This window comes from Aotus nancymaae, unplaced genomic scaffold (assembly GCF_030222135.1).
Source record: "Aotus nancymaae isolate 86718 unplaced genomic scaffold, 86718_ANA_hifiasm-v0.15.2.pri h1tg000059l, whole genome shotgun sequence".
NCBI classification, from domain to species: domain Eukaryota; kingdom Metazoa; phylum Chordata; class Mammalia; order Primates; family Aotidae; genus Aotus; species Aotus nancymaae.
In genome coordinates, this window is record NW_026988473.1 from 49095135 (window position 1) to 49107790 (window position 12656).

Consider the following 12656-nt stretch of genomic DNA (forward strand, 5'->3'; position numbering starts at 1 on the left):
TGTCTCAGCCTCCCAAGTAGCTAGGATTACAGGCATGTGCCACCACACCCGGCTAATTTTTTGTATTTTTAGTAGAAACAGGGTTTCACCATGTTGGCCAGGATGGTCTACATCTCTTGACCTGGTGATCCACCCACCTTGGCCTCCCAAAGTGCTGGGATTACAGGCGTGAGCCACAGCGCCTGGCCGATATAATTTTTAAAAACATAAATGGGATTGTTTTAGAATGAAAGAGAGTAAAAATCATACTACCAAATGCAATGTATGAACTCTGATTAAATTCTGGTTCTAAAGTACCAATTTAAAAATTCATGTTGGAGACAACTGGGGAAATATGAATACATAATTTAAATTAGATGATATTAGCCAATTACTATTAATTTCCTTAGGTGTGATAATAGTATTATTATGTAAAAGAATGTTGTATTCCTAAGGATGCATACTGAAGTGTTTAAGAATGAAAAGTCAACAATTTACTTTGAAATGGTTCATATATATTCTATTAAAGTAAACATGACAAAATGTTAACAATTGTTTAATCAAGGTTAAGTGAATATGAGTGCTACGGTTCCGTTCTTTTGATTTTTCCGTATTCTTGAAGATTTCTACAATAAACAGTTTTTTAAATAGCTTGAAGCCAAGCTTGGTGGCATGTGCCTATAGTCCCAGCTATTCAGGAGCCTGAGGCAGGAGGACCACTTGAGCCCAGGCTTAAGGTTATAGTAAATTCTGATTGCACCACTGCACTTCAGCCTAGGTGACAGAGCAAGACCCTGTCTCAAATAAAAACATTAAATAATGATAAAATAAAAATTAAAAATAGCTTGAAAAGAGAACAGATGAAGATCAAAAGTAATCTCAAAGGCGAGTGCTGGAGTTGCCATGAGTGATAGAGGAGGGGCATGAGAAGGGAAGTCAGCAGAGCCTCCAGGACTAGAGTGGCATGTGATGATGAGAGTCAGCTGCAAGAGATTGCCCCACCTTGGCCCAGGTGAGCGTGGTCAGTAGGCAGCACCAGGGATCATCCAGTGCCCAGAAGTCAATGAACACTTACTATTTGGACTGATGAGTCCTTCGCTACACTCATTGTCCCTGAGTGAGGACATCCCACCAACAGCTGCCTCTCAGTAGCCATCCATGGTCCAGCAGGACCAATGCCAATCTATGCTTCAAAATTTTCTTAGCCAAAGAGATGTACGCTCTGAGAAAAACCCAAATTATGATGGCTTGGGACACTTGTAAGTCCTACCAAAAGAAGGATGGGGACCTACCTAGCATCATCCCTCCACTGCCTGTGCTTGGATAAGACCAAATGGAACTACTTTGTGATTTTTCCTGGAGTCAAGATTAGTTAAAACCCAGATACATGACAAGCACCTTTCTGAAGAAAACTAGCACAGGAGTGGCTCAAGAAATTTGTCACTTCCAACAAAACTCCTCTTTGGTTCCCAAAAGTCTGGGACGACAATAAAAGAAGCTCTGGAAGAAGCAGAAACCACTGAGAGTGCAGCAGCCACTCTAGTGTAGACATTGATTAGCCAAACTTCCACACAGATAAGTCATATTCCATCCATTTCAAGGCTGTCTTGCCTCCTCTTTTCTCAATGTCTTTTTATTTTCTGAAAATGTGACTATGTCCAAAAAACAGATTGTAATAATGATGGTTTCATCCATTCTCCAAGTCCCTCATAAGTGTCATCATCTAGCCAAAAGTAAGAAGTCTATTGTTCCTACATATTGGCAATTAGTAGCTCTGCTTGGAACAAACATTATAAATTAAATAAGATTGATGAATTGATTATTGTGAGAATAAACAGCATAATAATTGTGTTATTAACAAATCAAAACATACCTAACCCAAAGGTTGCTGCCCCTTACCAGCCAATAGGTGCAATTAGGCTTGCGTTCACATTACCAGTCTACTTTCTCCCTTTCAGTGACTTTTCCCTCAACAAGCCAAATCACCTTCCTGAAACCTGGTTCTGTCAGACACCCCAAACTATCAGCTTCTTTTTTTTTTTTTTCTGAGACAGTCTTGCTCTGTTGCCCAGGCTGGAGTGCAGTGGCAGATTCTAAGCTCACTGCAACCTCTGCCTCCTGGGTTCAAGCAATTCTCCTGCCTCAGCCTCCCGAGTAGCTGGGATTACAAGTGTGCACCACCACACCCGGCTAATTTTTGTATTTTTAGTAGAGACCAGGTTTCACCATGTTGGCCAGGCTGGTCTCAAACTCCTGACCTTGTGATTCACTCATCTCCACCTCCCAAAGTGCTGCCATTACAGGCATGAGCCATCGCACCCAGCCACTATCAGCTTCTTAAGCATTGTTGCTCAGGACTTCCTTGGTCCCAGGTAAGTCATCAGATACAACTAAATGCATGGGAGGAAGGATGTTGCCAAATCCACATATCAGATGGAGTCTCACTCAGCTCCTGCCCAGCTGACATCACTATGGCCACACCGCCTTGAACATGCCTGGTCTCGTCTGATTCCCCAGATACAGATACACAATACATTTTATTTTTTATTTAAGAAAGTTACTTTACAGCTATAAGCAGCACCTAAACAAGGAAGTGTATGTATCCACTCAGCCTCTCACTTTATAGTGGTTTCTGAGATAAAATATTGTTTTTTTCTATCTACTGTTTAAAAGTTTCTGAAGACTTTCTCTCTCTGAAAAGAAGAAGGCATGAATGATCCTTGGAGACACTGTGCTAAGTGAAATCAGCCAGACACAAAGGGACAAATATTGTATGGTTCCTCTTACATGATGTACCTAAAGTGGTTAAATTCCTAGAGACAGAAAATAGAATGGTGGTTGCCAAGGGCTGGAGGAAGGAGGAAATGGGGAGTTGTTGTTTAATGTATAGAGTTTCAGTTTGGCAAGATGAAAATGTTCTAGACATGGATAGTGGTATTGATTGCACAACAGTGTGAATGTACTTAATGTCACTAAAGTGTACACTTAAAAATGGTTAAATATGAACCAGTGGTCCCATTACTTGGCATTTATCCAAAGGAAAGGAAATCAGTATATTGAAGAGACATCTGCACCCCCATGTTGCTAGCAGCACTACTCACATTAGCCGAGATATGAAATCAATCTAGGTGTCCAATAACAGATGAATGGATTTTTCAATGTGGCACATATACACAGTGGAATACTACTCAGCCATAAAAAGAATGAATTCCTGTCATTCACGGCAACATGGGTGGAAGTGGACACTATATTAAGTGAAATAAGCCAGGAAGGGAAAGTTAAATACCACAATTCTCACTCATATGTGGAAGCTGAAAAAAAAGTTGATATTAGAAGTAAAAAAGTATAACAGAGGATACTTGAGGTTGGGAAGGGTAGTGGGGGTGGGCAGGGGGATATTTGTTAAAGATACAAAATGACAGCTAAATAGGAGGAATACGTTGCAGTGCTCTGTAGCATGTAGGAAGACAATAGTTCACAATGAGAGAGAGACTCAAATAGCTAGAAGGATATTGAATGTTCCCAACACAAAGAAATGATAAATGTTTGTGGTGGACATCTATGCCAGTTTCCCTGATCTGATCACTATATATCTTATGTGTCAAAACATCACTATGTATCCCATAAAATATGTACAATTATGCATCAATTTTAAAAATACAATTTTAAATAGTATTTTGAAATAAAACATTTTTTAAAGTTTTAATCCTAAGTTTTATATTCTGATATATTACCACTATGAAATGAATATATAAGTAATAAAAAAATGTATGGATGACCCTGAAAAAATAAAAAAAGGAAGAAGCAGCAGCAGAAGCAGATGCAAAGGTGCTGTGAGTTGAGTTGGGGTGAGTTCAGCCTCAGAAAGCCAGAGAGGAGGGATTGGCCTGGAATACTGAAGAAGTTCTATCCACAGATGAAGCTAAGTTGAGTGTGAAGAAGGCTGAGAAAAAGAAAAAGTTTTGTTTGTTTGTTTGTTTGTTTTTGTTTTGTTTTTGGCATGGCACATAGTAATAATTATCCCTCACAAGAATGTAGCATTTTAGTTTTTAAAACACTTCCAAGAGTGATCTAACTTGCTGTCATGACAAGCAAGGGCATGACAAGCAACCCCTTGTGAAGAGCAGGGGCTCAGACACCAGAGTCACCGAATGGGGAAAGCCATTCCTTACCAAGGCAAGCTCATAGCCTCCTCGGGAAACTGACATTCCATGTTGTCAGTAAGAAAACTGCAGCTCAGAGAGGTGGACTGACTTGCCCCAAATCCCACAGTCACTAACTAGCAGAGACCTGATCCTAAGTCTCTTGACTTGCAACCCACTGCTCTTTCCACAACCAGGTATGAATTAAAACAGAATGAAACTGAAAAAGTCAAACATAATTCCCGACTGCATCGAAGAATGAAAGGATTCCTATTGTACACTAAAACTCAAAAGACTGAAGTATATAATTTGGGGATATATTTTAAACTGTACACAATCCTCCCACCCCTAGCTCTGAGTAGGAAAGTGGGTAAAAACAGAATCTGGGGTGAGAAGTCATCTGATCAGACATGATGTGGTGAAGAATCTGTAAGCAAACACCCTGCATTTATTTCAAGTACTGTGTCTCATTCTGCCAGCCCTGGCAGCCAGCCCACTGCTTGTGCTTCAGGGGCCCTCCTTTGGAGATGTGCTCAGAGCCCTATTTTAGGGGGACAGAAGTGGCCTAAAACATGTGATCATTAAGCTAGAATTTTAAAGGAAACATACACACACACACACACACACACACACACACACACACGAGGACACAGCAAGCTGTCTGGTAAGCTGGGGGTTAAGAATCCAAATATGTGCTCGAAGCCTCTCTGACACAGGCAGCCCTATCCACAGAACTTCATCCCTGTGTTTTGGCCTGTTCCAAGAAGAGCCAGCAAAGTTGCTCACAAGAGAAAGCACGTGGCCTGAGAGGTGAACCAGGGACAACCTCTGAAGAGCCAAGGATTTATCTGAACAGCCAAATGTCCACTGACAGACAGGTCTGTGTGTGCTAGAGAAACTCGTTCCACAGCTCAGATGAAAAACGTATTGCGGAATTCACCCACAAGGGGAAGTGAGTTAATGACTGGGGCGTTTCACCTTCTGCCTAGATGCGTCATAAAATCAACTTGTAAAGCCTGGCTCAGAAAATACATTTACTCACCCAGATGTGGTTCCGTATAGGGCTATAAAACATTTCAAAGAGTGAACACTCACAGAGGAGTGAGTTCTTAGGCTTTCTCTGTGCTGGGAGTAGGGCCAGTGGCCTGAGCCTGACAGCCCATTCAGGCTGTGGTCAAATTCGCTGACAAGCAGCCCAAACCTGCCCAGAGCATCTGCGCACATCTGGGATTGTGACTCATCTGCTGCTCTCTCCCCCAGTGCTATTCGCTCCTGCAGGCCTGAGCATGTAAGCCCCATGGTGCCCGGGCCCCAGCGCCCAGCCTTGTCCCTCCACCCAAGCGCCCACCACGACTTGTCCTTGTCTCCAACACTGCCTTCCCCTCCCATGTAGACTCGGTCTGCTTTACCAGCTCCAGGTTCAGGGAAAATCATGCCTAGACCTTCTTGGACCCAGCCTGAGCTATCATAAGAGGTTCCCAGGCTGAAACAGATGCACAATGGTGTCTGTTCTGGCCCTTTAAATTTAGCAGATCCACACTCCTATCATGCCCAGCTGGCCCATCAGAGTGAGCCACAGGCAGCACATGTTCTAGACCAATCCTGTTTATCCTGGACCTACTATTTTTGCACTCACCTCCCTGGTTCTCAAATTCCTGGCTCCATATCCCAGCTGCCATAGCTCCTTTGGCCCCTTCATTTTGGTGGCCCTTTAGGCTTCCTTTTTTAGACCACAGCTGTCACATGTTTCTGACTCAACTTGCTTCTGCCATGCTAGCGTCACCCTTGGTCTTAGGTGAGAGTACTCCATGATTCAGCCCCAGACCCTCCACACCCCTCTCTCCCCTGAGATCACTCCCAGAAGAGGCAGAGGGTGAGGCATCTGTTCCTGGGGTCCCTGCCTGGCTTCTCACCTTCAGCCTTGCCTTGTCTTTCAATTCCAGCAGCTGGACTTCCCTGGCCATGCCCCTGGGCATTGGCCTCAACTTGAGTCCTGATCCTCAGAGTCCCTCACTCACTTGGGACAGCTCTGTCCTGGACTCAATTTCTGATTTCATGCTGGCCTTGCCCCAGTTACACCAACCCACTCCCCTCACTATCTCATTGAGGTCAGAGTGGAGGAGGCTCTCAGGTTTCTGAAGGGAGGAGGGCAACACTGCCTCAGATGGAGCCCTGATGGGGCACAGAGCCTGTGGGGAGTCTCACAGCTACCTGGGAATCTTTCTGTCCCTGGATGTAGTGATTATTTATGAGGAAAAGCCTGGAGGGATAGCACAAGTCAAGGCACTTGAGGACTCTCTCAGTTGTGTATGGGAAGAGGATACTGCTCCAGATATCTCAGACAAGCATTCAGTTCTAAAACCGCAGAGCTCAGAGCAGCTGAGGAGCAGAGGCAGCCCTCTGGTCCCATATGGCTCACATCCTTTTTTTTTGTCCACTTGACTTCACGTGTAACTTTAACAACATGTCTGTCAAGGATGTTCTACCTCCAGCCCTTCCACTGGTGAACAAATGAGTCCTCCCAAGGCTCCCCATTCCCAATGTCTCCATTCCCTCCACTCCAGGAGCAGAAACAAGGGCCTGCTCCCCTCTTCCTCCTCTCCAGGCCTCATCACCCCCTTCCCTGGGGGCCGAGGCACTCAAAAACCATCTTCCCCTAAAAGCTTAGGGACTCACTTGGTTTTCTTTTCCAGAAGCCCTAACGATAGCAGCTTTGCTTAATGAGAATGCTCCATGGTGAAATGGTGAGGACCAAGACTCTGGTACCCAGTCCACAGGGGAATTCCAGCTCTGCTTGTTGCTAGTGATGTGAACTTAGTCACATGATAGGACTTCTCTATACTGTTTCCTCATCTCTGAGGTTGGAATCCTAATGGTCCCCACCCCACTGCACTGCTGTGAGCCATATACACATGGATTAATGTAAAAATGGTACCTCAGTGTAATAAGTGCCATGATACACAAGTTCTCATTTATTGATTATTCACTGTATGTCAGGCCTTACTCTAAATACCTTACTTCCAATAATTCATTTTTCCTAAGTAAAGTAAAACAGAGACAGAAGGATCACTTTACAATTCTAATTTAAATTATTATTAATATTTATTGTGTAAATTCCATCAACAGGAGTTGAAATACATTGTCAAAATTCATCATGATATTTGCTACTTGAAAAGATCAAACTGTTTTTATTTTTTACATGCTCTCTCTCCTAGCCTTGTGATGTTTATGCATAATAAGTATGCAAATCTGGTCAAAAAATAAACTTAAGTTGTAAAAGGCTAGAGAATTTCCCTACCTGAATATACAAACACAGTGTGTAAAGGCAACAAAAATGAAGCACACAAGGGACAGAAACTCCCAATAGTGCCCCTTATATGGACACAGGCCTGTATCATAGTATGACATAGTAGATTCTGTAAGTATCTTTTTTTTTTTTTTTAGAAACAGCTTCTCACTGTGTCACTTAAGCTGGAGTGCAGTGGCACTATCAAAGGTCACTGCTCACTGCAGCCTCAGACTCCTGTCAAGTGATCCTCCCACCCAGACTCCTGAATAGGTAGGACTACAGGTGTGCACCACCACACTCAGCTAATTTTTTAATTTTTTTATAAAAATGGGGTCTCACCAGGAGGCTGAGGCAGGAGAATTGCCTGAACCCAGGAGGCGGAGGTTGCGGTGAGCCGAGATCGTGCCATTGCACTCTAGCCTGGGTAACAAGAGCGAAACTCCGAATCAAAAAAAAAAAAAAAAAAAAAAATGGGGTCTCACTATGTTGCCCAGGCTAGTCTCAAATTCCTGGCCTCAGGCAATCCTCTCATCTTGGCCTTCCAAAGTGCTAGGATTACAGGAGTGAGCCACCATGTCCAGCCCTGTATCTTTTGACTTAATATTAAATCATAAACAGTTTCCATGTTGCTGTATAGCCTTTGAAATTATCATTTCAGTGACTGTAAAATAACCCATTTAGTTGAATTATCATAATTAAACTGACATCATTATTGAATATTGATAGAGATTTTTGCTATTACAAATGATTTTGTAGTAAACTCTTAGCACAAATGACTTTTTTTCTTTCAGATTATTTCTTAGACCAATTCTTAGAGATGGGGTTATTGAGCCAAAAAAGCAAACTATGGCTTTCCAAAGCTCTCATTGTCCCCATCATCTCATGCATCCCTAAGATGCAGTCAGCAGAGGATTCTATTTGAGGGACTAAACATTCCCAGGGAAAGCAGGAAGAAGGAGATGGGAACTAACATTTGCTATTGAGCACACCAGGCATTGTCCTACAGGCTTCAAAGTGAATCTTGGATGCACTGCCGATCTGACCTGCCCAGATTTGTCATCATTGTTATTGTTTTGGCCGCTTATGAAGATGTTCACCCAGTAGGACTTTAGAAGCTTTGTTCACTCAATCTCATTTAATCCTTAAGATAGTGCCCTGAGGAAGATATTAGTAACCCTGTTTTACAATGGAGGAAACAGGAACCTGGGGAGATTAAGCGAAGGCCTCACAGATCATGAATAGAAGAGGCTGGAGACCTAGTCTGGTTCAAGGATGTGTTCTTTCTGCTCTGCCATGCTATGCTTCAGTCCTTCCCCACTCCCAGCCCCATGAGTGCAGATTGGGATTTTCACTCTTTGCTCTGTGCGAAGAGAGAGAAGGCAAGACATATGTGCCTAGGGGGAAGGTCCATCTGCAGGACTACCCTGAAGAAAACGAGACATTCCTGGCCCTCACCCTACGAACCATTTCTCTTTTCTTTCTTGCTGGTGAAAAGCATAAATTAAAGATGACTTTGCTTTATATACACACATACATACAAACAAAGACACAGACACACACACATACACACACACTCCAAGAAGAGGGCCCTCTGTAAATAAAAGACCTGCCACCTAGCAAAGATGCTAACCAAGGACTTACCAAATGTCCTTTGATGCTAAGTTTTATTCAGAAAAGTTATTACTCAACCTGGGTCCATGGACTGAGATTATTCTTATGTTAAAATAGTTCTCTCATGGAATTATTTGATCTGGCCCAACATCTACCAACTTTGCACATATTTCAATATCTCAAAACATCAAACCTCAGTCTATATTAATTCCAGCCTTTTTTTTTTTGCTACTAAAAGGACCTGCATTATTTTCCCTACACATTTTTAAATACTGTCTCCCAAACACTGAATTCATAAAATTCCAGATGCTGCTCAATGATGCCTCTGGACCAGTGACATCCTGGCTATCTTAGTTAAGACTACAAAGGAGCAGGGTGGAACTGAGGCTGCAGCTGGAGAGGGTTATGAAAGCACAGAGGCTGGCACCAAGAAACCCAGATTTAGTGAAATGAGTATGTTAGAGCCACTGCTGCATGTGGCAAGAGATCATCTCAATGGCTTCATGAACTGAGTTTTGCAACGTGTAGTACTGTGTAGACTGTTTGTTTGTCAGGCCTCTTTCACATGCAAGTGAAAGAAACCTGACTAGCTAATGCAAAGGTAGAATTTATTGGCCCCTAGTTGAAAATTCTAGGGGTAGTCCTCTAGCGTACCTGGGTTCAAGTGCTTAAATAATTATCATCAGGAATTTGACCCCACCTCTGCCCTCTTTCCAAAGTGGTGATGAGATGGCCACCAGTAGCTCCAAGCCTATTTCCTATATAAAAAATTTCAGCAGAAAGAAGAACGTATTGCCTGATTGTCCCATTAAAAGTCCCAGAACTGACTCTCAATTGGGCTAAATTGGCTCATGTGCCAAATATCCTCAGCTTGACCTCCAAATCTACTTTCTCCTCTTCTTGCAGCTCGGTAGCTGGGAGGTTGGCCACTCTCTACTCTTCTTCCAGCTCAGTAAGTGGGAGACTGGATGTATCAATGGCTGCTTTCCTCCATGCCTTCCCTTGGGTATTGTCAATAGTAAGACCAGTGGGAGGCTGGAGGAAGCGAGAAGAATGAAGTCAGGATGTTCATTTCCTTCAGCTCCTTTTGCAAGGGTCCACGTGAGTTAGCTGGGTCTCTCAGCCAATAGTCACAGGTCCTGCCTGCAGCTCTCTCCACATATCTTTTCTCTTTGAGTTCCAGTAATGGCTTCCCAGTTTTGCCTCTGCAACCTAAAAGCAGTACTATGCCCTACTATGTGCAGCCCCAGAAACTGCACTATCCTTTATGGTTTTACTACACGTCACCTATACCTCCAAGAACGGGTTATTTAATAACCCAATTTGAAAGTGTCATCTGTTTCCAAGATCCTGACTGATAAAGCTAACGTGTCCATCCCTAAGACAAATTCGTGTGTCTCACTGGGCAGGCCTATCCCTGGAACAAAGGTCTGAAATTAGCTCCATCGGAACAACAGGTACTGAGAGTAGAGGTATGGTAGTCCCCTAAAGGGATAGACAAAAACAAGCTATGATCACCACATTTATCAAAGTAGAGATGAATGAATTCTAATCCGCAGTATTAGGCTACCTAAGCATTCTTCAGAAGCAGTAACTACACATAAATAAGGATGAATTTCAGAGACTAAACGCATGCTGAAACAGCATTCAGGGTGTCTTTCGTCTATGTACACTCAAATCAATGCCTTTTAAAGACCTGGTCACTCATTTTCTGAGCTCTAGGCCTGTTGACAACTCTCTTCTGAAACAAATTGAAATTTCTATCATTGATTCACTTTGAAATGTCATAAAGCAGCTTAGGCCTTGGCTGGCTGAGCAATAAAGCAGGCCCCCTTGGCAGTTCAAATGAGTTGCCCCTGACAGCAAGACAGGGGACAAGGCATTAAACATTGCCAAGAATGGACAATTTGGAAGCTGCCTAGTTGCAGGAATGACAAGGCTGAAATCATAACCACTTTGAAAATAAAATGACCTCAGTTGAAAAATAAACATAAAATGGGGCAATAGCAACCTCATCACAGAGCTATAAATGCTTAGAAGAAAATCTGACCTGATACCCCATGAAGTTGCTATATTTCAGCAGAAAATTCTTTTTATGTATGATTAACCCTGATTATAATGACTGACTGTCCCATGGATGAGCCACCTTGCAGGTAAAACTATGGACCACAACCCCAGTTAATGTCTGCATTTTTTTTTCCATTACCCAGTAGTGAGGATCTTAGTTACCTTGTCCACCAACCTCATGTTTTGACAGAGCCCACACTGTATCTTTTTAATGGACACAATGACATTCAGTAACATGCTAAGGATACCTGGCTTTCCTCATCAGTTTTTTCAGTAAAGCCTCTGATGCTGCTTTGGTTGAAGTTCAGGATATGCTTTTGCCAGAAGGAGAAGCCTCCTGAGCCACTCATGTGCCTCTCTGACCCCACTAATAACTCCTAATACAATTCCTTTGCAGTTCTCTTCACCAGTAAAGACACTTGGATATTAGCTCTTTGTGGAATAGGGATCTAAAGGATCCATATGTTTCACTGCCTCTGGAGTCTAGGAAATAAGGAAGTTTGGGGCCCAGAGAAAGAAGAAATCCAAGGACTCTAACCAGTGGAATCCTTTAGCCACACCTGGGACCTATGAGTATAATGGAGAGATGATGGTCATAAGAGAAAAACAGACTAGATTCAAGTCCTAGTGTGTGACCTTGAACAAGTCACATCTTCATGAATTTGAGCACTATTAGTATTATAGCATTATTGATTCCAAGACACTAATAATATGGTAAGCATTAAAAATATTATAAAATATTATAAATAATAATAAATGAGTTTTCTGAGCCAGAAACTATTCTGATTGGCATGTCCAAAGACATTCCTACTTTGTTATCAATTAACCTAGAAGACAGAATAGTATAGTGGAATCAGGCCAGACAGGTTTCATCTCACTAGCCACATCCACTTGATTGGCAGTACCTCTCTTGGGCCCTGTATTCAAAAAGTTTCTGAGGTCATATTTGGGTTCAAGAGGAAAGAATGCCCTGATTAATCGGTACAAGAGGATGGCCTGGCACCTTGCATGACATCCCTGTTGTTGATGGAAAGCAGTGAGCTTGACAGTCAATTCTTAGAGGAAGGAACACATATTTACCCTTGCTTCAATAACAAAAAACAACCACACAATTTCAGTGGCTTAGAAGCACAGATGCATATTTCTTACCACACGGAGGATCAGGCTGTGGGCTAGGCAAAGTCCTCTCCACCTTTCTTCTTATGCCAGGACTGAGGCAGAAGAGTCTGAGACACGCTCAGCTTCTGGCAGAGAAAAGAAACGTAAATGGCCAAGCCAAATCAGGCAATCATGTTTACAGCTTCTGCTCAGACATAGCATATGTCATACTGCTAACATTTCATTGGCCAAAGCAAGCCATATGGCTAAGCCTGGAGTAAATGGAAAGAGGAAATATAATTCACTGGCTGAGAAGAAGGAATTGAATGATTGCAATTAACGTACTCTACCAGACAGTGTCTGAGAAAGATACTTTCAGTATTAAGATGCTCTGTTTTTTCTTATTTTTTCTACAACACACATATATTAGATATAATACGGCTGGAATTCTTCAGAGAATATGTGGGTTT

The 12656-nt window shown here is 42.6% G+C and overlaps 1 long non-coding RNA gene across 1 annotated transcript in view; it reads right to left on the bottom strand.

Moving 5' to 3' along the window:
* Nucleotides 1-12656, bottom strand: part of LOC135270109 (uncharacterized) — a 57051-nt gene that overhangs the window by 19216 nt on the left and 25179 nt on the right. Inside the window, exon 2 of the long non-coding RNA XR_010338353.1 lies at nt 12238-12332. This is a non-coding gene — a long non-coding RNA (uncharacterized LOC135270109). The remainder of the gene's footprint in view (nt 1-12237; nt 12333-12656) is intronic.